Source organism: Passer montanus, unplaced genomic scaffold (genome assembly GCF_014805655.1).
Source record: "Passer montanus isolate IOZ18808 unplaced genomic scaffold, ASM1480565v1 scaffold64, whole genome shotgun sequence".
Taxonomy (NCBI): Eukaryota; Metazoa; Chordata; class Aves; order Passeriformes; family Passeridae; genus Passer; species Passer montanus.
This window is the reverse complement of record NW_024371482.1, coordinates 1,294,169-1,320,106: the sequence shown is the minus strand read 5'-3', so window position 1 is coordinate 1,320,106 and position 25,938 is coordinate 1,294,169.

Below are 25,938 nucleotides of genomic sequence, written 5' to 3'. Positions count from 1 at the left end.
TGGATTTTCTAACGTGTTTCCAAACTGTGCTCCATCTGACACCAGATTCCTGTACTGCCTCTCCCAAAATAAAATGCTGAAGGAGCGTGGATGGAGGAAATCCGTTCAAACTGAGTAAACAGCTCGTGAGGGTAGGCCAGCAGGATTCATTCATGCTCGTTCAGCCCAGGCTGGTTTGATTCCAGTTGGAGCACTCTCTTCATTACAGGCCCCCTGGGGAATGTTAATCTGTACAGTATAAACATTTATAAACATCTACTAAATCATTACACTTCAGCTGCCCCATAAACACTCCTGAATGCTTTCCTTAGGCAGCATTGGTTGGGTAACGTGTGGCTTTTTGGAATGAGTTTACGGGTGTTTGGCACTGGTAGAAATATGGGGAGAGGGCACGGGAGGTTAAATAACATTCTTTAAGCTCCATGACTTTTTTAAGATAAAGACACAAGCTGTTTGTGATGAATTAAAGTGGGCCTAGCTGGTAGATGCTGAGGACAAGCCCAGCTTGTAGAGGAGCTAAGACAGCCTTTCAGTTTTGCACACTAGATTTTAGTGATGCTATTGCCAGGAACATCCCAAAATGCACTTCTCACTAGTCCACTTGACATTTCTGGACCAGGCAATGCATCATTATTCATCTGTGTCTGAAACACAAAGTGCCTCTGAAAGAACTGCCTAATACAAGGGAAAACTGTAGACATAACTTCATAAAAAAAACTGAGCCAGAACTAACTTAACCCCCAGAGCTGCAGTCAGCTGGGCTCACATGTATGTGTTTACAGGACACATAAGAATATGTAAATATATATATATATATATATATATATATATATAAATTGGCAAAAATAAGTATGCTTGTGAACTAAAATGAGCATATATATATATATATATATATATATTTGTGAAGCAAATAAGAATCACTTTGAAATGCACACGTAGCAGAGCAAACCTTGAACTCTGTAAAGCTGAACTTCTCAATTCTTGTTTGTGATCTATTCCTTAACCTGAAGGTGCTGGCATGACTGAGATTCCCAGGACTGGGCTCAGAGTGGTTTTCCCACCACTTGAAGAAGTTGTATTGAATATAGAGACAGTAAAAAATAAAAACCAAAAAACCCAAGCAAGCCTTCCCATTTTCAAATGGGTAAAGGAGAATTCCCTCAATTATTATTTTTGCTTGTTTGCAGAGGTCTGGAAAAGCTGGGAACTGATAGAGCTGTCATTAATTACCATGAGGATTGTGTTCAAGTAATGTAACCTGAGCAGAAGTTAAACATGTTGTGTGTGAGAGAGTTGTGTTTACTGACAGCCTGATGAATAAGTAACAACTTGATTTCTAAAAAGCATCTTAGGGAAAATTATTTAATTGGCTATAATTATATCATATCCTACATTTGAGTGAATATGCCTGTGTGCACAGACCTGGTTTACTTGTACATCTCTCAGGTACATGGCTGGACACTGTGCTCATCTTCTCCAGCTGCTAACAAGAGCTTCCTTTTCCATCTCCTCCCTCTTGCATTCAGAACACACAGCCAATGCCTTCCAGCTATGACCACACCTATTTGTGAAATGAGAGCACAAAAAACAGAAGTCCACTTTTCCTATGTGGACCTAGATGCACAATGCATCCCTTTCAGAGCCTCAGGGCCATGGGACAGTGGCTGTGACATCTCCAGACCATGGCCCACTCTGCCCTGATCTCCTTGGAGCATCAGATCAAAATATCAGCATCAGATCAAAAAAATCTTGCAAGGAAAGAGACAAGGAAACTTGTTTTACTATTCAAATCTACCAAAGCTTCCCTAAAACATGAAATCAAACCATACTCATCATAGGATAAAGGTGAATTTGCCATATCTGCACTTCCAGCTTGCAAATCTCCCTGTGTGTGTGAGTGCACACACACACACACACACACACACACACACACACACACATATATGTATGTATAAAATTAGTAGTACAGGGTAATTTTCCCACAGCTTTTCCGTGGCATGTAATGAGGTGAGTAATTTAAAATCTTCTGTGTATGGTCAAGGTTTGAGCTCACGGAAAGCATTACACATTATTAGTTTCAATTGGTCTTTTAACATCCATCTTAAAGGGTCAATAAATGAGATTGCCTAGAGGTAAAGCTGTTGTTATCATGTGTAGGGTTACAGTCACAGCTGGAGGGCACAGGCAGGGACAGGCTGTCTGTCTGCCTGTGTAGGAGACTTCAGTCACCAGTCAGGGTTCTATTAATTTTATAGTGCCTTAAATTCATATTGTAATTATGAGGCATAAGCAGAGAGAAAGAGAGATCTCCTTTTAATATGCTTTAAAAAATCTGGAGCCTATTACCCCACTTAATTCCAATTATATTACAGCTGAACTTTTATCTCAATACACTGCAAATAAATTCAGGCCAAGGTAACTTGGATATGTACTTCCTAACTTAAAAACAGGAATCTGTGGGCAGTAGACAGAAGAGAGTAGTGGAACCAGAGTGAAGCCTCAGGAGTGTCACATTATGAATTTTACTTTTTCTTCTTTAAATACCTGGGCTGAAATTTGGTGACCTAATTCAAAAGCAAAAGCGAGTTCAGTGGTCTTGCACAAGCCCCTAGTGGAAATCATTTATCCACTTGGAAAGATCACCATATGTTTTACCACGATGTCTGTGATGACAAAGCAAGGCTTGGAATATCCCTAGCTAGGAGGATGAGGAGTTAGAAGTTTGTAAAAGTGATGGGTGATGTACATTATCTCACTGCTGTCTGGGGTGAAATGTGATACAATACAGCAATTGCATAGATGTGGGGGAAAAAAAAAAAAGAAAAAAAAAAAAACGGAAAAAGTGAAAGAATTTGCATATCGGCTTGATGAATATTTACTGAAATGTTCTCAAAGTCTGAAACTATGTTATACAGTTACTTCAGCTCACAAGTTACGAAAACTCACACAACATGGTTAGTATAAAGGTTTTTCCACTGCATTAAAAATATTTTTTAGAGAGTACTGCAAACATCATTTTATAGGATGAGTCTTAAGATATCAAGAACTCAAGGTGCTTTGCAAGCATTGCATGCAGCCAGTGCTTATGCTGCCCAGTGACCAAGGCTTTCTGGGTCAGTGTCCCTGGGTCTTTACAGGGAACATTTGGTCATTTAAGATGGCTGGTGTTAAGTAAACTCCATTAGAGCCATTTAATATTGGCTGGGCACGATCTCCTGCAGCCTTTGCCTGTATTTCTTCACAGCCTGAGAGGTGGGACAGTGCTGGTGGGCTGAATAGCAGAGGACTGAACAGCAGCTGCTTAAAACCAGTTTGCATCAGGCTCCTGTCAGTGAGGCTGTGAGAAGATGCTCTGTGTAAATCTCACACTCTTTTCTTCCAGCTTGTGATGTGCTGCAGCATCATCAAGCTCAGGGCTGCTCCAGCTGTGAGGAAGAGAAGGGCTGTGCTGCAGCATCATCAAGCTCAGGGCTGGGATGGGACACTTTCTGTTGGCTTGGCATGTCTTGAGAGCTGTGCCAGGGCAGCCACACAATCTCCAGGGAGAAATGTGTGCCCTACTGAGCCACTCCTGCCCTCTGCTCCTCTCCCCAGATTTCCCTCGACTAACCTTTTCCTTGTGAGCACACTTAAATCAGCACTTCCTTCTCTTTTTCCTTAAATATAAGTACCATTAGATGCTTGCAGGAGGCACTGTTGACATCTTGAGTGAGTATCTGTGCTCACATAGGTGATTCTTACATTGTTCCCATCAAATTAAGGACTCAGAACAGAAATTTTAATCAAAAATAATCAGTTTTCATTTTGTCAATCCTCCTGTCCCCAGTCATGTCTGCAAAGTGAAGTCTGGCAGCGCCTTTCACAAAAGATATTGGCCAAATGACTTTCAATAGCAAATGGACATGAGGGAAATTAAAGATGGTTCATGAACAGCCAGAAACTGGGAAAAGAGGCAAGGTCAGCTGAAGAGAGCCTTATAATTTAGTTCCTGCTGAGGAGACAGATAACTTGTACGTAGTCCTTAGGTTGACCCAGTGCATAAAAACAAATCCTGCAGCCAGCTTTAGAGATAAGCACAGCTTCAGAGTTCCCTGGACAGTGTTTTCCAACACTAATGTGCAGTCCAACCCAGGGACTTTAAGCAAATGAACAGATTTCACTGTGGGAACAGTTCAGCTTCCTCCTTTCCTTGCAGTGTAATTTTGTGCAGAGAGGAAAGTTTACTCTTAGAAGTTTAATGCTATTAGTGTGATTTTGCTCAGTTTTTGTGTCTGTATCTCCGATTTTAGGAAATACTAGGTAGTAAAACATGAGCGTGACACCTTGTCTAACTTTACCCCTGCTTTTTTATGCAAATGCTTTTAGAGGTGGTCAGAACTGTGTTTGGTACTGTCATGTGAAAGGCACGAGTCTCTCAAAATCAGTCCCTGGTAGGCTAAACTTGTCCGTATCACAAAATCTGTGCTGTGCTTAGCCTGAAGTAGGCAGAATACTTATAGCAGGAAGGGAGTAGCTGCACAAACCTCTGCCTGCTAGAAAACTCCTTTCTCATGGCTGCCATGGTTGTGTTTTGGAGAGAGGGACAAAGGGAAAGCACTGCAAACAATGCTTTTGCCAAAGTTATATAAGCTCTTCAAAGTTTTCCAAAAGTGTCAATTCAGAGCCATTCCTTAAGAAGGAATGAGTAGAGGGCTTGATCCAAAGGCTAGTTGTCAGTAGCAGTCCTGCCCATTGGCTGCACTGGGGTTTGGATTTGGCCCTAAATCCTACAGCCATTAAAAATTAAGTAAAAAGCCTTGGCAGAGTATTCCAAGCACTGTAAACAAACATGTTCCCAACATGAAGTGCATTTAATGGAATTTTGCAGCATTGCTCTCCCGGGCAAGCTCTGTATGAGTCTCTGTTTTCCCTCCCTGTCCTAATGGCCACAGCCAGAGGGGGGCTGGTTTGAACTGTGAAGGAGGCTGGTTTTTATCCACATTGAGTGGAGAGGCATAAATTGGCATTCCATATCATCATAAAAAAAAACTTCCCAGCAATTATTAAAAGATTCTTATCTCTTGCTCCCTACATGGATAATGAGATCCCTCTCTGCTGGACTGAGACAGCCTGTCTCTCAGCCCACTTAATGAAATGGACCCAAGTTTGCAAATTAGCATAGCCCTGACTCCAAACGTAACCTCTTGTTGTCTAGTTGTACATCAAGGCCCCTGGCTTATGTCTTTTCTTATTAACACCCCGTAATCATGTCAACCCTCTTTAGTTTTCATTTCCTGTTTCCTTTTACAAATTCACTTTTGAATTTGGAGCAAGATGTTGTATGCCTTTGGATGCACTGAGATTTTATTTTTGTCTCATTTTTAACATTATTGCAGTACAAGTTTATCAGTGGGTCCTGGGGTGGATCAGGGAATCTGTTTTCTGTTCCATATTTTTGCTGCTTGGTTGCCATGTGATCTTAAAGCAGCTCCTTTTGTATGTGTGTGCTCATTTCCCTTCCACTTTTTAGGGGTTTTATTTTAGACTGTAAAATCTCAGCGACAGATATTTTGTCTTGGCCTATATTTGGTCGGTGCCTTGTAGAGTGTTTTTTTGTTTCTGCGAGGTTGTCTGTGTAATAGACTATTAATAATCATAAAGAACAGTGATATTGGGCACTAACAAACACAATATGCTAAAGGCTTTCTAAGAAGTCAAGAAGGATGAACCCTTTGAAACTCTTTTTCTTTCTCTCTCCCCTGATGTGAAACTTCATTGTTGGACCTTGAGAGTAATAAATCAAAGCAGCTGAAAGAAGAGAATCATGATTTCTTTTGCCTATGTGTAGCTGACCCAATCTGCCTTTGATAAAGCAGTGGCCTTCCACTTTATCCACAACCCTACTAATTATCCTTCACTTTCATGAGCACTAAAATCCACTCACACATTAGAATAAAAAAAGAAACAGGGATGTGATTAGTTGTGTACAGATAAGAAGCAGCCCACAGCGTTAGCTGGGTAATAACATTTTCTAAGACTCCTTTTTTTCCCCCTGGATTCATTTCCTCTCACTTACATCCACTGCAGTAAAAAGTACTTACAGTTTGTAACACAAAAGATAACTCTTCAATGCAAAGCTTTAGTGTGTGTCTTTAAAAGATTTACTCCTTTATCAAGTATTAATTTAAGAAGGGGTGCCTTGTAGGTAAGGCAACTACATCAGTCGTAGTCTTCAGGGCAGCAGATTTATTAATTTAATAGGTTTACCCATTTTACAGCTAGGATAATCATATTTCACCAAACTGGTACACAAGGAGTCCTCAGCCCATCTGACAGCTTTATTCTTGTGTAAGTTAACAAGCACATTTTGTACTCGTGACCTTGTGAATTGTACAAGTGTGAGGAGCTAGAGAGGAATGACAGACCAAATCCAAGAAGCATGTCAGCATTTCAGTTTTCCTGAGCAGGATTTATAAAGGGAGCAGTGAAGAACCCCAGCTGAACAGAAAACCTAAACATTTGTTAATTCATTTGATTTAAGAAAATATGCAGAATTAAAAAAAAAATAATTGAATGTTCATTTAAAAATTAAGGACCTAATATGTTTATAAAAGATATCAATTTAACAGTGGAATTGTTCCTGACTATATAGGAGTTGTTCTTGAGCTGGAACAATTGGAAAAGAATTCAGCTGGGTTTGTCTAAGGTAAATTCCTTTGGTACAAACTTGTGTTTACTCCTTGTGTTTATCTGTGCTTGCTGTGACCAGTAAATTCCCTCCATAAGTGCCTAAAATTCTTGAAACTGGCTAGGAATTAGAATATTAAGGCAAGAATGGAGCCAAGATTTTAAAAACACCTTGATGAAAATAAATTTTAAAGTTAAAACCCACAGGAATATGTGTTGCTTGAAAACATTTCTTATTTGCTATATGAGAAACACAGTAAACGCACACTCCTTTACTGCTTGGAGTTTCTTTTCCTATTAAAACTGTTGGGAGAAAAAGAAAATATTTCCCTATTTGTTTAAAAGCTTCACTTAAAACTGCACTTTGGAAAAACCGTGTTTTGGTGTCTTGATGAAAAGTTGACTTATTCAGGAAGAAAATATTTCCTGGGAAAAAATAACATTCAATTGAAAATTAACTTGTGTAAGAAAATTTAACATAAAAGTTGGGGCTAATCCTACTCTGTCCTTTTAATAAAAGCAAAAGCTGAGCTACTTACGCTGTACTAACTGTAAGCTCTTCAAATAAAAGAGCAAATGCTTGGGACCTCATCATAAAATGGTCCATTTGGCAGCAGGGAAAGAACAGAAAGAATTGTAGACCTCAGGGATTTGTTTTCATTTATATTCAAACTCCTTTATGCCATTCTTGACACTTAAAGAGGAGTATTTTGTGCAAATCAGAATTAGGCCACAGAGACAGAAATTTCAAAAGCTTTGAGTATCAGTTGAACATGACAGGGCAGTGCTGAGATATATTGTGCCCTTAATTTACTCTCCTCTATATCTCTCACTTGCATTTCGCTCATTTTTGACAGCAGGTGATGCCTTTTAAGCTCCTCTTTGCAGGTGTCAAGGTCTGTATACCCAATTTGAATGCAGAGCAGTTAAACACGTGCTCTAAAAGCATAGAAAACTTCATGTCCTCTTCCAGTACCTTGCACTTTCTGGTTCGTACACAACAATAGTGTTTGGGTTGAAAGTGTTGTAGGAGGATATTTATGTTTGCTGGAGAATTCCTTTTAAAAGGAAATATTATTCATCATGTTGCATTTTGAGCTGTTGTATTTACAGCAATGTCTGAACTTCCACCGTAAAGCACACAAACAAGTGTCACACAGGGAAAACATTTCTCTTGCTGCTAAAAATTTAGTGCTGCTGCCTCCTGTGCACTAGAAAGAAAAAAAAAAAAAATACATTGTATGAACTTCTGCTTGGCCTTTTTTTAATTTGTAGGGCCTGAAAATCTAATTGTGTCCTGCCTTTAGCCATGTTCCCTGCAGGTCTGGCAGGACTGCTCTGAGATTTTGGTTGGTTTTGGTTTTTTTTTGGAAAACTGTGTTTACTTTCCCAGCTGGAAGTCTGAAAACTGAGGTGATATTTCCAAAGTATTGTGATATAATTGAACCTCCCATTAATTTCTGGCCATCTGAGGCACACAAAGAAGGTGGACAGTCATGCTAGAGGACGTCAATGCCCATCTTGCCTAAAAATGGCAAAAAATGAACTTCTTGTTAGAGCTGGCACCACGGTCCCAGCAGGCCCTGGAGCTTTGGATCATTCCTTTTCTCCCAAGCTGAAGCCTGTTTTTACAGGAACATGCTCAATCACAGGGATGTGTTTTACTTGGCTGTGGATGCGTTACCGGTTGGGATCCCTAATTATTATCAATTTGCAGATTGCCTGGAATGTCTTATTAAAATTCCTGTGGAATGATTGATCATAATCAAAAAATTAATCACCAATCAGCCCTGGCAATTAACATTAGCAAGTCTATTTGCATATATCTGGTAATTTATGCTGCTGCTGGAAGAAGGGACTTTTCCTGAATGTTATTGATTAGGAGAGAAGAGCCAGATGCTTTTTTCAGTGGGGCATGAGCCTTTATTAATAGGGCTAGGAATGTGTAAGGAACTGAAGTCTGCTCTGGCATGAACATCTTCAAGTGTCTGAAAGAATTTTCTTGCATATTAAAAATGTTCTATTTTGCTTTAGAAAGCTTTGACTTTTGGCTCTTGTTTACTGTAGGTGCTTTAAATCCATTAGGATAAAACCACACCATGATCTCAGCCCAGGCAATGAGATTTTCATTGCAAACAGTTATTTAATAGATGTAGTTATTTAATGTTATGAATAAAGAATTTGCAGGCTTGCAATTAATTTGATGAATTGTGGTATTTAAGCTATGAAAAACTGCATAACAAAGTCTTAGTAGTGGTTGACAATAGTCTACTCTGTTCAATCAGGGGAATCTCAAAATAAATTTTGAATCTTTGTGCATTTTTTTTTCTTTTCAAACATATTTCTATTAATGTATTTGAGGTTTATTATCCAGTCATCAACACTGATTTTTTTTTCAAATTTGCTTGAAATTGCTTATGGGATAACACATCTGTTTGAGATGTTCTGAGTCTGGTCACAGTTTCTGGTATTTATAATCTTTTTTGCACTGTAACCTTTGGTTTTGCTTCAACACCTTTCTGTGTCTCTCATACCTGGTGCTGTAACTGAACTACACAAAAATGTACAGTCTGTTATCATAAATTTAGATTAGTTTCTCATTTATAACTGCTTAAATATTAAGAACCAATTAATTTAAGCCAAAAGGCAAAGTGATAACAGTTTATCCTCTGGTCATTGTGGTCCCATTAGTGATAGCAGAACTAAATCTATTCCAATAACCAAAGAAGGTCAACAATTTAAGTGACAAAATTATATTGAAAAGAAAGGCCAGCAAAGCCACAATTTTTTTCTCTAGTATCTGAATTTAAAAGGTTGAACAATGAAAAGAATGTTTAATTTGAAAAATTTGCATTCTTTTGAGAGATATTAATTCTTAGTTGTATCTTTGTTGTAAGCTAGAAATCTTTGTAGTTCATAGAGTATTTTAGAAGAACCTCTTGTATTGAAACTCTAAAGCTCTGTGCTGATTTTAAAACTGAAAAGTGCTCTCTAAAATACATGAGTAAATAATGGGAAGCTCTATTCCTAACATAGCCAGATTGGTTTGTTCTCTGATGTCAGCTCTCTGCTTATCTCAGTCTTTCTTGAACAAAGATATTTTTTCTTGTTTATCTGACTGTTTACACTAATCTGTTTTGCAAGCTTTGAATGCCTGTGTCCTTAATGCCATTAATATATTTCTGTGTGTCTCTTTACTGAATTTTTCTCCCATTATTGATTTGAAATGGGAACAAATCAGACTCCAGCTCTGATAAAATACTCAGCCCCACATCCTTTTGGTGAGCACCAAGTGATCTGAGAAGAGCCTCGTGAAACGCCCCTGTACCCTGAGCCCTTGGATTAACCAGTTATCACCTCTGGATTTCGCTGAAGTTAGTTGGTAACCAGGAGATCTTGTCACTGCAAAGTTCAGGGGTTAATTGAAATCAGAGAGGCAGAACCCATTCGATTGTCCCGTTAATTACACCTGGCTCCTGCCTCCCTCCTGCAGCCTCCCGTCCTCAGGGGACAGCTGCCACCAGCTCCTGTCACCCAGCTGCATGGCTGGGAGAGAGGGCTGCAATGCCTGAGACACTGGAGCCCATAAAAATGCCTGTGAGAGGGGAAAGGGGCATGTGCAGGAGGGGAGGGAGCTGGTGACATGCCCGTACATCACCCCGAGCCACAACGCTGCCAGTCAGTGCTGAGAGCTGGCAATGCTCGGGGATTTATGGCAGCTGTGCTTTGCTCAGGGCAGAGATTTTGTGGGGGAAAATGGGCAGGCCTTGGTTGGGATCCTGTCAGACTAGCAGGGGTTTGCCAGGATGGTTTCATGCTGCAGAAGTTCATATTGCATTGGATGAGCAATAATTTATGGTTAAAATACATCAATTTCCCTTCTTCTATCACTAAAGTCATATGAACAGTGGAATTTTTGCTAGTAACTATTAATTTCCAAATGCTGTGATGATAACTTTCTCCAGGGTTTCTGCACAGTTATGCACTATTTACCTTACAGTAACAAGAGAAGCACGGGAAATTTCCAAAGGGACATTAAAATGTTAAAATGGATCTGAAACTTGTAATTCTGTACTGACGTTCAGGAGAGAGGGGGAGAACTGTTGCCTTCAGAGGGAGCTGGTGTAGGTATGGACAAAAAGAAGTCCTCCCACTTGGAGTAGTTTTGAAGTTTTGAGAGTAGGGAAAACAAGTTTGAGACAGATTGGTTAGAGGTGAGTGGAATTCAGGTGTCCTAAAAACTGAAATACTCAGATAAAGAATCTAACAATCTCACCTTGCATGTTTGTCCATATTTAGCTGATCTAAACCCCAATTTTAATGAATATTGAGCATAGGCCTGCAAGATCCTTTCTTCCCTTTTCTTCTCACAGCTGCCATTCCCAGCCCCAGCTCAGCTCTCCAGAGTGTCCCAGCCAGCCCAGAGCTGAGACCCTGCTCCAGTTCCTCATGTTTTTTGTGCAATTCCCAGTGCTGTGTCCTTGGGAAATGCAATCAGGACCCTGCTTTCATGTGCTGCACAAACCTGAGCCAAACCCTTGTCTTTATTCCCTGATTTTAATCCCAGTTCTTTTTAATCTGGGTTCAGGTGACTGTTCTCAGTCCTAGGGGTGACAGTGTGAATATTGCAGTCTGGAGTGAGGGCTGTGCTCCAATCACAGTGAAATGTATAAATTACACAAATGATTCTTAGGAGTAGCTCTCCAATCTCTTGGTATTCAGGCCCCAGAAATAACAATGTAACAGTATTGGTAGAAATTTATTTTTCTTTTTTTTCTTTTTTTTTTTCTGCAAACACATTAAAATTAAACATCTTCGTATCTTCTTTCAAAAAGACAAAAGCAAACCACAAACTGTTGACATTTTTTAATGAAAACTGAAAACTTTTGAATTTCACATCTCTTATTAGTTTTCAAAAAAACAAACAAAAATCTCCTAAAACTTCTCTTGTTTTTTTATAACCAGGTGCAGCATTTCCTGATTGTTTCTTTAACTAAAAAAAAAATAAATCAAAGTTACTTGGTTCTACTTGATTTTAACGCACAAATATTACTTTGAAATGTGACTTAGCTTCTGACAAGCAAATAAAAATTATCATTTCTATTCTGTATACACTTAGAGCTAATACTTCATAAAAGCTTCTCTTCTGATGGGGTGACAGCATATATAGACTATACACAACCACAAAAGGTTTTTTCTCTGTAATTTATGTGCCCCAGCCACACACTGAGCCCATACACTGCCGAGGAGGAGAAGGTAAATCAATCAAGGGTGATTTCCAGTGAACAGCCATATCACATCTACCACCCATTTGCTCTTGGCTGGCTGAGAAATGAAGCAATTTAAACCTATTGGGTCACACTGAAATGGGGGCCAAAATCTTATCAATGTTCTGCACACAACGGAGCCTCATTTCATCTTCATTTCCAGAGGTCCATGGGCTGCAGCATGGCCCTACAGTCCATCAGTGTCTCTGGCATTGCAGCCAGCCCCTGGCTGTTCAGCTGGTGCCAGAGGTGTTAAAAAACAACTCTGTGGTATGAAAGGGGAGGATCCAGGTTGGAACTTTTTTGATCTACAGAAAAAAATACGGAGGGGGACAAAGTTAGTGTTCAGTTATAATGCAGATATGAAGATAAGCCTGAGAAATCCAGTATTGGGGTGGAATATGAGATGGGAAATGTTCTCCATTCACTTGCTTAATGTTTCATATAATCGTGGAAGTGTTCCACTGCCTGACCCTCATGTTTTCAGATTATTGTCACATCTGTCTCAAAGCTGTACCCTCCTCAAATGCACGAAGCAGCTAGTTTTTTTGTTAAAATAATAAAAATAAAATGTAAGAGCACCCCAAGCGTGCTGAAGCTCCCCACAGCTCCTGCTCTGTGCAGAGGAGAGCACCTGGAAAGGTTCAGAGCATGTCCCAAGCTCCAGGCAGGAGGAACACATGGCCTGTGTTGGCCCCTGGCTTTTCCTGTTCCTTGTTGCTTCGTATTAAAAATGAAATTCCACACGGACTTTCCAATGGTTGCTTGGAAATTGGATGTCTGGCACCCCGGAGGGACGTATTGGAATTCTGCAGCTGATTGCATTTCTCCCTTCTCCCCCACAGGAGGAGTCAAAGGTTATGGTCCAGAGGAGAAGGAGTTCGTCGGCAGCAGGTTCTCCTCAAGCTGAGAGGAAGCTTCTTCCCTTTAATACTGTGAGTAAGCTCTGTGTGGAAGTAAATGGATTTAGGAATCTGATCCAAAATAAACTGACATGAACAAGAAAGTTGAGGCTGACCCCAAAATAAATTGTTCTTATCCTAAACATTGACAAGAAGAGTAAAACAAAGCAAGCAGAAATAGAGACAGTTCAGAGCTAGGCACAAATCTTCATCCAAATCTCTTTTAACCTGCTTAAGGAAGAATAAAAGGGCTTCTCTGAACTATAACACTTCTAAACAGCTTCTTGATAACTTCAGAAATAAGAATATTTTAGTATCTCCTGCTATGTTGTTGTCTCCAGTGCGATGTTACCCTTCTCCCAAGGGGCCTGGGCCTGTCTGTGCCAGGGTCACACAGGATGGTACCCAGCAAAATCTCTCAGCTGAATCTTCCCAGACACTTCACAATGCCCTGGGATGCTTGGCCTTGTGATGCCTGTAGAGATGTCAACACAGGAATGGGCAGGGACACCCAGTGTCAGCATCTGCTATTGAACCTGGGCTGCTGGACTGTGGCTCTGTGCATTATTTCAATAAATCTTCTGTCTTAATTTAGTTAGGGAGACAGAAATCTGTCCTTGCACCTGGGTGCTATGTGAAACAATGACAAGCAGTTAACAGCAGTATTTGCAATTCCAATTATTTAGAAATCATGAATCAGTTTTCCAAATATTAGAAATAATGAATATTTTTTAAAAGAATATTTCAGGTTATGTATCATTTCTGCCTTCTCAACTCTTTTGAGTGCGGTTGGTTTACTTGTGAGGTATTTAAACAGAAATACATGGCTTTGAAGATTGCTTTTAAAAATGACACTCAGCTTCTGACATATTCCTGTCTTCTAGATCTGAGCTTTAACAGCAAGACCAAACATTCTTGGTATATTTATACGTGCTAATAAATGCAAACTCCTTGCCAAAACCATATCCCCCACAATATGCAGAGTGCATCAGAAGTGAAAAGTAAATTAAATCTGTGACTGTTTCCTAGTTCTGTACTAGAGGTTGCACAAATTTAAAGCAAGTGTGGGTTATAGCCAAATTCTGTTGCACGGGTTTCATTTACAGTAACATTGCTGTTGTCAGCTAGCCAGTAACCTCTATTCTAGCCATCAAACATCATTATTAAAAGTTCAAGATAGGTAAGAAATATTTAATATAATCATAATTTTAATTGTCTTCTGCTTTTCTCTAGGGTTTACCTTACATTTTTCCTTCCAAGTTTTGTTTTCATCATTTATTCAAATAGTGACAGCTAAAACTTTGAAAATGAAAGTTGAGATTCATGACAATCACTTAATGGCTGAGGCCAAGGTGGTAATGAAAGCATCAGTCATCTTGAGACCTGTAATATATTCACAGGAATTAACAAAATCACTTGAGCTGGCAGTGAAGGAGAGTTTGTCTTGTCATCAGGTCATTCTGCCTGTATGTGATTTTATTTTAAGACTGTTGCTGCATTCTTAGGGTGATTAAAGACTGATAGACTTTATATAGATTTTCTTTTCTTTTAAAATATGCTCTTTGTAACATATAGGCAGGGTTGTTTGCACGCAGACAAGCCCAGTCCAGCTCTAGCTTGGTGTTATTAAAACATGAACAGTCTTCGTCTTGGAGCTGGTTGTCACCTGGCCAAAGGATTCCCCAGCTGCCCTGTGCTGCAGCCTGAGACATCTGTGTCCCACTGCCCACATGCAGACAGGGTTCAGTCCTCAGTGCAGCAGATGGCTCCAGCTCTGGAGATGGCAAAAATTAAATTCCCTTGACTTCAAAACTTGTAAAACTTTCCAGACACTGAAGACTTCACTACTTTTTCTGTTTGTGAGCTCCCCGGAGTTTGATGGAGTTTGCCTGCTCCGAGGAGCTGTGCCAGTGTTGATAGGAGGGGTTTTAAAAAAGAGTATATTCCAATTGTTACCCTTAATTGTCATAATATTGTAAAAGTCTGTGTAGCTTATTGGCCTGACAGAGAAAACAGCTTTTTGGAAATCTCCCCATAGGAAATATTCCAGTCCTTGTATATTTCTTGTACACAGAAAGCATGGAGAAAATAAGCAATAAAATACCAGATGGATTTCCTTTGGAACATAATTACTATCCAGGTGCAGTCCCTACCTTTCATAGTCAAAGGTTTCCATCATTTTAATAGTATTCTTTTAAGTTATAGTATCAGCATCTCCTGCACTATCAACCAGTGCACCACAGTGGGGAAAAAAGAGAGACTTCACCTGTCAGTTCTCTTTTATCCCTGGCTTTTTGTCCTGAGAATGGGAATTGAGACACCAACTGGTGCCCACCTGGGCAGCTGCTTTCAGTGGGGGACACACAAGGCCTGGGGAGCTGTACTGAAATTCGTTTCTCTTCACAGAGAGCCAAGCAAGAACAATTTTCCCCCTCCTCTTTTCCTTGCAAAGAAGCAGACCAATAAAATAATAATAACAATAAAAGGCATAACCAGTCTCCCCTCCCACTCCGACATGTTGAGTGCCAAAACTCGGATCAAGTCTGTAAGGCAAGGTGAGAATGCAGTGAAAACAGGGGCTTTATTTTAAGGGCAGAGCTGTGAACTTTTTAACTCTCTCGGGGCTGCCGGATGTGCCTCCTCACACCGCACACGGCTGCTGAAGGCTTCCAGGGACTCTGGGTGGTGGGTGAGGAAAGGGGAAGCAGGAGTTTAGCTATGCACAATATTTCCCATAAGAAATAAAGCAACAGAGTCTCACCTCACTGCCTGTTTTTCCACATGTATTGAGACGGGAATGTATTTATATAACCCTATTAAAAGGGAACACTCAGTAGCAAGCTTGGTCTTTAAATAGCTACTGTTCTGCATATTCCCGTCTCCAAACTCCTCAATTTCAACTCACACCCACTTACATTCTTTTGACATATTCCTCAGGTTTGGGGTTTTTTGTGACTTTGGGGTCAAATCCAAAACTTATTGAAAGCAGTGGAAAGACACTCAGTGAATTCAGTGGAATTTGGATAATACTCTTAGAGCTCAGATACCATGGTGATAAATGCAATAAATTACACAGACAAAGGTGGCCCATTTTGGGCTAGCTCTGCTTCAACAGAAACAAATTAAACTGTTGCTATTGACTGCTACAGGAATTGGTTCTGCCCCTTCCTTGGTGGCATTTAAGCAGCTCTCAAAACATTTTGCAAACAAGGGGAATATCTTTATCTCTCATTTACAGAATGGAATAAACTGAGACACAGAGCCGTGGCTAAACCTGGAAGTAAGGCAGTGCAAAAGAGCTGGAATTAGACCCAGATACCAGTCCCTGGACCACCCAGTGGAAAAAGAGTCTATTAGCTGCAGCAGGCTGACAGTCTCCTGGTGCTCCCAGGTCCCAGTGGATCCAACAGGAGTGGAGAGGGCAACCAACATCATCCTGTAAATCCCTGGGTGTTAATGAACTTCACAGCCCTGCAGAAGCCATTTGTTTTACCACCAAGATGCATTATTTCATCCTTCCCCCCACCTCAATGCTCATATTTTCCTTTTGACTCCTGTTATTTTGGTTCCATTGAGCAAGTTCACTCTTGGTTTTTTTTTTCCCTGTGTCCCTCCAGCCACCTTAGTTTGTCTTTTTTTTTTCCTTCTTTCCCTTAAAATCTTTTTTTTTCCCTCATTCAGTGCACTAAGTGGATTTACGACCCATTTAGGCAGCTTACAGTGGCATTGCTTTTACAGTTCAGAGGCAGAAGGGCCATAAAAAGATTTACAGTTACAGCAAGAGTCTGTTGCATGGAAGTTCGAGATCCAAATTAGACAAAGGGTGCGGGGCTGTGTGAGTGGCCAGTAAAAGAAGCTTGGAAACAAAAACAAATTAAACTGCTGTTAGAGGAGGAGATTGGGGTGGGGGCAGAGAAGGAGGAGGAAAAGTTGCCTGCTAACTTCACGTTACTATTGCAACAGCTCTGTTAATTCTGTTACATAAAGCCCTTTTTCCTCCTTTTTTCCTCTCTCGATGTTGTTGTTGGACAGATTTCCTTTGCAAACACAAATCTCAAACTGAAGAGCAGCAGCTTCACACAGTAGTTGAGATTCCAAGGCAGATATTCCCAGGATGTTGGCAGCTGTTTTTGCTGCTGCTGGGACTCCAGAATACAAACACCAGAGAACAAGCCAAGTGGCTGAAGGAACAGGACTGGTCAGAGTGGAGGCCTTCAGGTTGCATTGCATGAGGATAGTCAGGAAAAGCTGGAGACAGAGAAATAGATTTGATCCTTTCCCACACCAGATTTTTCCTGCTGATTTCAAAAGAAACAGAAGACCTGGCTTGACCAGAACCATAACAAGTTGAAGTAAAAGGGAGACTTTTGTCACTAAAGGAACAGGTCTGGGCACAGAGCGAGCTCATCACTGGAGTCTGCAGAAGGTTGGGGGCTGCACCTCTGTGGAACTCAGCCCATGGGCCCTTCTGTCAGAGCTGTGGGTACAAAAGGAAAGCCAAGTGTCCTTTTGGCACCCCCAGGTGTGTGGGGCTGTGTGGGTGTAGCCTCTGGGCTCTGCTGGGAACTGAGGCTTTGGGGCAGGTCAGCCATGGGCCAGGGGCTGTGCAGGCTGTGCCATGGCACTGCCCCTTTCTCAGGGCTCTGATCTTCACAGCTCAGGGAAGGTGCTGTGCTGATAGAGCTGCAGGGCTGGCAGGGTTGGAATGCTGCTGGAGCCAGAACAGGTGGTCTGCACTTACCCACTGAGATCCCCTCCACTGGACTCTTTGGTCCCTCTTGGCACTCTGGTTCCTTGGACCTTGGTTTTCAGTGTCTTGCCTATTTACTCACCATGGCTCATAGCCCTCCAGTAAAATTAGTGTTAGTGGTGGTGGAGATGCCACTGGGATCCTCTGGATGAAAAAATACTCTGTCAAGATAGACCTTTAATCCATGTTCTTTGTCTTCCATACATTCTCACACGGATATTAACACTCAAGTTTCAGGATTTCTGTAAGTGGAGAAAAGAAATCATAACACTTTCCCTAAACCCTTCTAGATCTTGTTCTTCCTCCTTCAGAAGAAAAATCTCCTAATGAGAAGAATGGCCATATTTTAGAGAGTTTTGGCTAGGGTTTTTTCTTTCTAGAAGAAGCAGTGAGAGATAAGCTTTAGCTCAAAGCAGAAACAACATTTCACTCAGACCCCTATTAAAATCGAACAGCTAATTGGCAATTGCCAGCTGGACATCTCTTCCCCCTTTTCCTTGCCCAGCCCTGGGACTGATAAATCCATAGGTGCAGCTGGGCCCTCTCAGGGCTGCACCCGTGGGGTGCTGCTGCTGGTTTTGTTTCCTGCACGTTCACAGTGCTGGACCCAGCATCCCTGGGAGCTCTGCTGTGCTGCCAGTGGCTCCCTGCCCAGCTGCTGTCCGTGTGTCCCTAAACACAGCTGGCCAGGCACTCGGGACACTGATGGATTTCAGTGGCTCCTGCTGGAGATTTTCACCAGGACACAGATCCGTTCCCAGTTCTGCTGTGTCAGGGCTGTTCTCTCTCCTCCTTTTTCAATCTCACTCTCTCTCACTTCTGCTTCATTCCCTTTTTTCTTCTTCAGTGAGAAGGGCCTTGAACTTCTGGCAGAGACTTGACATATGAGAGAAAGCACTGAAAAGGAGAAAAGACTGTATTTTATGAGTGATGGTTAAAATGTATTCTAGAAGTACAATTTTTTTAAGCTGAGTATAGTCAAGCGGACAATGCAGCAATTTCCATGAAAAATTTGTAGAGTAGCAAAAGGTTTCATTTTTCTGAGGAAAAAATTTTAAAATTAATATAGTCCTTTTACAGACTTACCATTTCTGTATTTCTTGTTGATTTTTCCAATTCCCTTTTTTTATTCTTTTCATTTTTCTTTTCTATTTATACAAGACGTATAACTCCCAGTTATAAAGTTTAAAAAACTCAAACAACCAGTAAACCAGTAATTTCAGACTTTATTATGATTCTATAAATTTTAAAACCAAATCAGTATTTTCAGTTTGAATCAAGCTGGCAAAAACATGAAAGCCATTATGGATCTATTTTGAAAAAATCTACTGTTCCTTATAGAAATGGGTATATATTTCTAGGGGAAGGCTGGTAGATCAGTCCTCTGTTTTTATAAGAAAATAGGAATTTGAAAGCTAAGTTGTAATGGCCATTGATATCACAGGTCAAAACAGCCAGGATCCAACACTGGCTGGGTCTGAGATCATCAGAAAAGGCAAATTATTTTTCCCCCTGTTGAAATTGTTTTGACTCCTTCCCCTTTTGTTTTACCTTCCACTCACCACCTGTCTCAGAACAGACAAAGGGCCAAGCAAGGGACTCAGCTGCCCTCCCCACACCCTCTGTGTCCCTGGTGGATCCCCTGTGGCACTGCTGGGGAGCAGTGGGTTCTGCCACCCCCTACAGCCCCTGCACACACAACCCCAGGGCAAATCCCACATCCCCAGCACTGCTCAGGCTGCTGAGTATCAGAAATTACTTTTACATACCCAAGGAGGGGCCCCCACATCCCCTCTGAGCTGTTTTGGACTCAGGGAGCGCAGTGTGCTCCGTAAACAAATAACCTGTGTTTTTTTAACTGGGTCATTACGAGCTGAGTCCTACCTCAGGCACGGGACGTGGGGAGGAAGTGGTGGGATGGGAGCAGGAGGGGAGACAGCAGCAGCCTCAGACCCAGAGGACTGTGAGGAAGCAAAATATGGACAGCTGCCAGAACAAATGCTGAGCCTTTTGGGAAACTGTTCCGAGGTCTGGTGGAAAAGCCAGAGAACAAAGAGGTGCAGGAAGGCACCAGTGATGCCAGACCTCCAGGAGAGCCCTTGGCCATGGGCAGGTAGCTCCAGTCTGTGTGACCAGGTGGCACATTCCTGTCCTGCTCTGCTATCACAGCTCTCATGAGGCTGTCTGTGGACACTGAGGCCAGAGCCTCTGGACTTCTGTAGTCCAGGAGCATGAAGCATTACAAAAATGAATGGGAAAAAAAAAAAAAAAAGAAAAGGAAAAAGGAGCTTGAAAATAGCAGCAACTTTCTAAGTCTCTGTATGTGGTCTACCTTTTGGGACTGGAATGAGTAGTCTCAAAGGCACTTAGGTGGCTGAAAGTCTGTGAGGCCTCATCAAAGCACAGTGTTGTGTTAGAGAGAGCAGCATCTGGAGGTATTCCTGGATGTGTTTCCTCCCAGGCTTATCTCCTTGAGTTTATGGCTCTCTGGCTTGTGTATTAAATTTTATTTTTGGGGTTTAAATTGTTATGAAGACTCATTGTGAGAATAAAGTGCCCATCTCAGCTTCTGCTTACTCAAAACTGATTCAAAAAAACTCGTATTTTCAGTCCTTGGTTTCTCTAGAATTTTAATGCTGTGAGTCCCCTTTTTATTCCACGAGTGACTACATTCAGTGTGGATTTGTAACCTGAAGTTCCAAAGCCTGCAGGCGGCACCCAAGAGCATGGAATATGACTTCTCCAAGCTTTCTGTGTTCCTTGGCCAGATTCTGGTCTCTGTCACCTTACAAAACTTTGCTGGGGATCAGAGACAAGGATCTGATCCCACATTTTAGTAAAATGAGGCTTCACTGATTTACAGCTGACCAAAAAAAAAAAAATCTGCCTCAGTTTCCTTCATCCCAATGCTGATGACTTGATTTTGTTGTTCAGTGGCTCATGGAAGGCCTTTTGGGTGCTGGCTTTTGGAGCTGCTGTGGTAATAGGGAATGGCCATAATGAGCTGGGGAGCTGCAGAGCCTGAGCCCATTGACAGGAGCAGAAATGACTCACAAACACACCAAAGCAACATGGGCAGCTACAGGGATACAAGAGTGCCACAGTAAATAGGATATCCTGCCAAAATGCTGTCTAAGTGGCCATTAATGGACATCTGAGTTTTGCTAAATAATTAATGTGTCTGTTGTGTTTTTTTTCCTTATAGATCTTTCAAGGAATTTAGTTTCTGTTCCTTTGCATTTAGTTTCTGTTCCCTGAAATGCTACTTTTGAGCCTGTCTTCTCAAGCATTTATAGACATGGTCTGTGTCTAAGGAAGATTTCTAATAGCAGTTCCTGTCTGTTATGGTCAGAAGCATTTGGCCCCAGGTGTGTAAGGAGGCCGATAGCTCTCTTTGTTCTCCTGGGGTAGTTTGGAAACTGAGGTGCAACCAGCCGAAGTGGGATTGCCAAAGACACGTTATAGGTCTCTATAATAGGCAAGAACAAGTCTTGTCCTTTGACTAACACAAAGGAAAACAGTAATGGAGCTCTAAAAACTACTAAAATGAGCTGTATTAATCTGAGGCCTCCAGGGGTTCTAAATAATACTCTTTTGTCCATCTCTACACTTAAAAAAAATGTCTATTCTGTTGTTGTCTGGACTGAAAATATCAGTGTGTTGCACTGGCTTTGCCATCTCACTTTGCTGACTCCCACAATGCAGAAATATCATAGAACCACAGAAAAGTTAGGCTAGAAGATCCCTTAAAAATCATCTTGATCCACCCCCTGGGGCAGGGACACCTTCCACTGTTCCAAGGTGTTCCAAGCTCTGTCCAGCCTGGCCTTGGACACTTCCAGGGATCCAGGGGCATCCACAGCTGCTCTGGGCACCCTGTGCCAGGGCCTCCCCACCCTCACAGGGGAGAATTTCTGCCTATTATCTGATCTAACCCTACTCTCGTTTTGGTTTAAAAACCATTCCCTTTTGTCCCATAACTACAAATATCATATAAACTACAATATCATATAAGTAGTTGGGGGGAGAAATACTGGTAATATCTAGTCTACTCTGAGTATAACTTTTTATGTCCTTTTTCAGGTTTTCCTTTGTGTCTTTGTGGTTGAATGGGCTCCCCCAGAAAGCTGTAATTGTTTTTTGTTTATCACAACACCTGAATATCTGGGGAATTTTGCCACCTTCATCCCGAATCCTGGCTGTTGGTGTGAGGAGAATGTCAACTGTAATACAGCAACTTACTCTTTTTATCACCAGCTGTTTTCCCTGAGTCCCAATTCACCACTTTGGCTTCAGCTTGTAGTTCCTGAAGGGACATAAACCAATATAATCAAACATAGCCTAGAGCTGGGGGAGTCAGCAGCCACAAGGGTTTGGGTTGGTCCTGGCTGAAGATGGGGGATGTTCACCAACATCCTCTGCAGATGTGGTTGTGGATCCAGGGAGTTTTGAGGCAATTGTTGAGTATTGACCACACCAGTCCTAAAAGGTGGACACTGGGTGCTCTTGTCTGCTCTTAAAAATACCAGGTAAGTCACAAATGAAGGCATGAGCTTAGCTCCTAATGATGCTCAATTCCCTGAAACAACCCAAACCTTTCACCATATCCGCTTAGGACAAGGTGTTCTTCCTCTTCTGAAGCACAAAGGAAGGAAATGTATCTTCAGGAAATGTTTATTTTACCCATGGATTGTCTGAAGCAAGGTTTGACAATACCCGGAAAAAAAAGTCCCCATAAAATTAATATAAAAATAGGTGGGGTTATTGACAAAATGCATAATTTTTATGAGCTAGAGAGTAGAAAATGTGCTGTAATGCTCTGTGCCAGAGTGCAACTGGGAGGCTGCAGTGCAGCTGATGTGTGACCCATGGACCCTCCCGACTGCAGGCCAGGTGAGCCAGGGGAGAGGTCCCTGTCCTTGTCCTCCCAGATGAGCTATTTGCACATCTTAACACAGCCATTTGAAAAGAAAACCAGTGAGATACTTAATAATAAATATTGGAAGGAGAGATGCTTCTTAACACCTAACCCTGAAGGGTAATTTAACCCTCCAAATTTACAGGAAGCCTCTTTCTTTCTTCAGACCCTTGGGGATGCGTTAGACACATTTCTTCTGAACACAGGGGCTCAACTCCCCCTCCCTTTTTTACCACATTTCTTTATCCTAGCCATGGAGAGCTGTAGCAGAAATCGTGAAGGCAGCTGGTCTCTGCAAATGAAATCTGTGAGATTTAATGCCTTGCCTTAGAATGAAGGAGTTAAAAAGAAAAGAAAAGAAAAATTTAATTTCATTCCCTGCAACAGAGATCTGCCGTGTCCTCCTCCCAGCCTTCCACAGAGACATCCCCTTGGTGTCTGCCTCATCCCAAGCTGGCGTGTCCCCGCATCCGCCGCAGACCTGTGACCTCCTGCTCCTCCAGGCTGGCTCCAGCGAGCCACGCTGGGGCTGAGCTGCCTGAAATAGGCTCAGAGAGAGCCTTCCACAGAAACCTCTAAATGGGTTTTAATGTCTGCCCGCCGTAGGATTCCCGGAATTAATTTGTGTCTGGCTTTTGAAATCAGGGATGTTGTGTTGAAGAAGATGGATGCTCCTAAGAAGTATTGGAAAGAATGAAGGGCTGACAGGGGTGGTTTATACAGCAAGACTGGTCATGGATGCAGAGTAGTAAATGTGGTTGGTTGATTGAGATCAGATTTTTATTTATTTTTTTCCAGTGGCGACGCCCATGTAGTTTATTTATTTATTTTCCCCTTTCACTTCAAGGCATATAACAACAACACTGTATTTTATAAATCCCTGTGATTATAAATCTAGTAGGATGTCATTCTTGGTTTCCTCAGAGGCCAGGAGTCTATACCCACAAGAGACAGATGGGAGAAGTAGCCAGCAAACCTTCTATATTATTGCAGAGAATTGCAGGAACTGGTTTTGGTTTATACCACATGGGGAGCACAGAGTCTGCACAGAGCATCTCCATTTACTGCTTCCTCTGTGAGCAGCCAAGGCAGGATTGCTGACACTCCCTCCACACAGTTCCTGGGCAGGGAATGGTGCCCTGCAAAAGATGCAAAGCCACGGATTTGCATCAACTCTTTCTGTTTTCCTGCTTTGAGGATACAGCTTAAAAAACTTTAAAAGCGCTTCATGCAACTGTGCAAAGCTCATGTGAAAGTCCAGGCTGGTTCAGCTCCTTTCTCCACTTCCACTCTGTGCCTTGGCCCAGCAGAATTGCTCCAATAACTGCATGAAAAAGCATCCACTTGCTTTGTCTTGCAGGCAGCAGTGGCAGATGAGACTTTGAGTTCCACAAGGTGTGGGTAGCAAAAAGAGATTGTTGCTGTAGGATGAGTCAGGTTGTGCTGCAATGTTAGGAAGTGGGGTTTTTCCATAGTTTAGAAGATGATTTTTAAAAGTAGGGATTTCGTTTACATTTTTTTTCATGAGCTACAACGTCAGTTGTGGAGTGAGAGCTGGATTTAGCTTTAGAGTCATCTCTCAGCTTTGAAGAAAGTAAAAACAACAACGGGCATGTTTGATTTTGGTGCTTTGCTTCCTTTTCGTGCTGTCTTGGCCATGGAGCTGCCTGTGGTGTTGTGGGGGCAGCCCCACAAGGTCTCTGGTCCTTCCCTCCTCTTCCTATCATTCACCTCCTCCCCAGCCCTACCGGAGTCAAATATAAACTTTCTTAAAATGAACACAAGATTCATTCCACTTGACCAGGCCTGACTTCCCAGAAAATAAACAGAGAGAGCTGAGCCAGCCAGCCCCCTCTCCTGGACCTGCCAGCCTGCAGAGAGCGGGTGGGTGACCCAGAGCTGTTCTGGACTTTTGTAGTGGAGAGGAGGGTGGAAAAGAGAGAGAGCCCACCTAAGGGATTTCCAGGGTCTGCTGTAAAATAGCAATACTGCTAAGTGTCTTAATTGTCACAATTCTGATTTTTTTCTTGTTTCAATTTCAGTTGGATAGCTGGACACAACTGGTTCCCTGCTCTGGAAATGGACCCAAAGGAATCAGGTCAGTAGGATCTATTAGTGCTATTGATGGAAAAGGATTCTTCAAAACTCAGCACTTAAACAAATCCCAACAGGTCAAAAGCCAATTTCCTTTTATGACCATTTTTACTGTTATCTTTTGTTTTCAAGGGGCAATGGTTTGAACTTAGAAGGAGAGATTCAGATCAAATGTTAGGAAACAGTTCTCCCATGTGAGGGTGCTGAGGCCCAGGCACAGGCTGCCCAGAGAATCTGTGGCTGCCCCATCCCTGGAAGTGTCCAAGACCAGTCTGGATGGGGCTTGGAGCAACCTCATCTACAGGGTGACATCTCCGGGGAGGGGAATGAGACAATCTTTAAGGTCCCTTCTAACACAAACCATTCTGTGATTATTTCTATAAAAATGAAAAAAAAACCTAAACCAACCCAGAACAAAACCCCACCATCACTGAGGCTGTGTACATTCATTGAAAGAATGACTAAAAAATAAAGAAAAGAATATGCTGAGCAGTTTTCCAGCCCAGTTTTACATTTCAGTGGATTGACTTAGTTTCTGCTATTCAGAGGTCACTCAGTACTGCATTGGTTGGGGTGTGCCAGTGCTGTGCCCTCTGCCCACGACAATGGACAAGTGAGTGGACACTGGGAAAAGCTTCAGTTCCTGCTCTCCAGGGCAGCTCTCCAGACTCTGGACTTCCCCTGGCCTCTGTGCCAGCTCTCAGCTGCTGGGACACTCTCTCCTTCAGTGCCTGGCAGTGCACTCGAGGCAGGGAAGCTTTGTGGTGCAGCTGCCCTAAAACCACAGCACCAGCTGTGACCTTTTGCACTTGAAGTCCATGATTTTTATTTAGACTCCCAAGCCTGCAGGTGTTATCCCTGCAATTCCCTGGGAGCAGCTGTGTGCAGGTGATTCTCTCTGAAATAGCATGGGAAAGAGACAAGTGTAGACAAAATAATAAATACACCTGTATAGGCCTCCCTTTCCTTGCAGACAGGAGATGTTTTGGGACCCAGGTCAGAGTTATCTGATATGTCCCGGATCCCCTCTCCCAGCACTCATCACCTTCTCTAAGTGACGATGTTTATCTGCCTTTCTCTTCCCAGGACAGGTATCTTTGATCTCATCTGGTCTCACTGTTAAACACTCTCTCTTGCAATGAGCTCAAAGCATGAGCTTTTGATCCTCTCTAATCCCAAAACATCCTGTGTGATTGAATCTCTCAACTTCCTTCATCCTACAAGCAATACCTGAAGTTATTAAAAAAAAATAAAACAAACAAACAACAACAAAAAAAAACAACCACAAAAAAACCCAAACCAAAACAAAAAAAACCCAAACAAACAAAAAAAAAACACCAC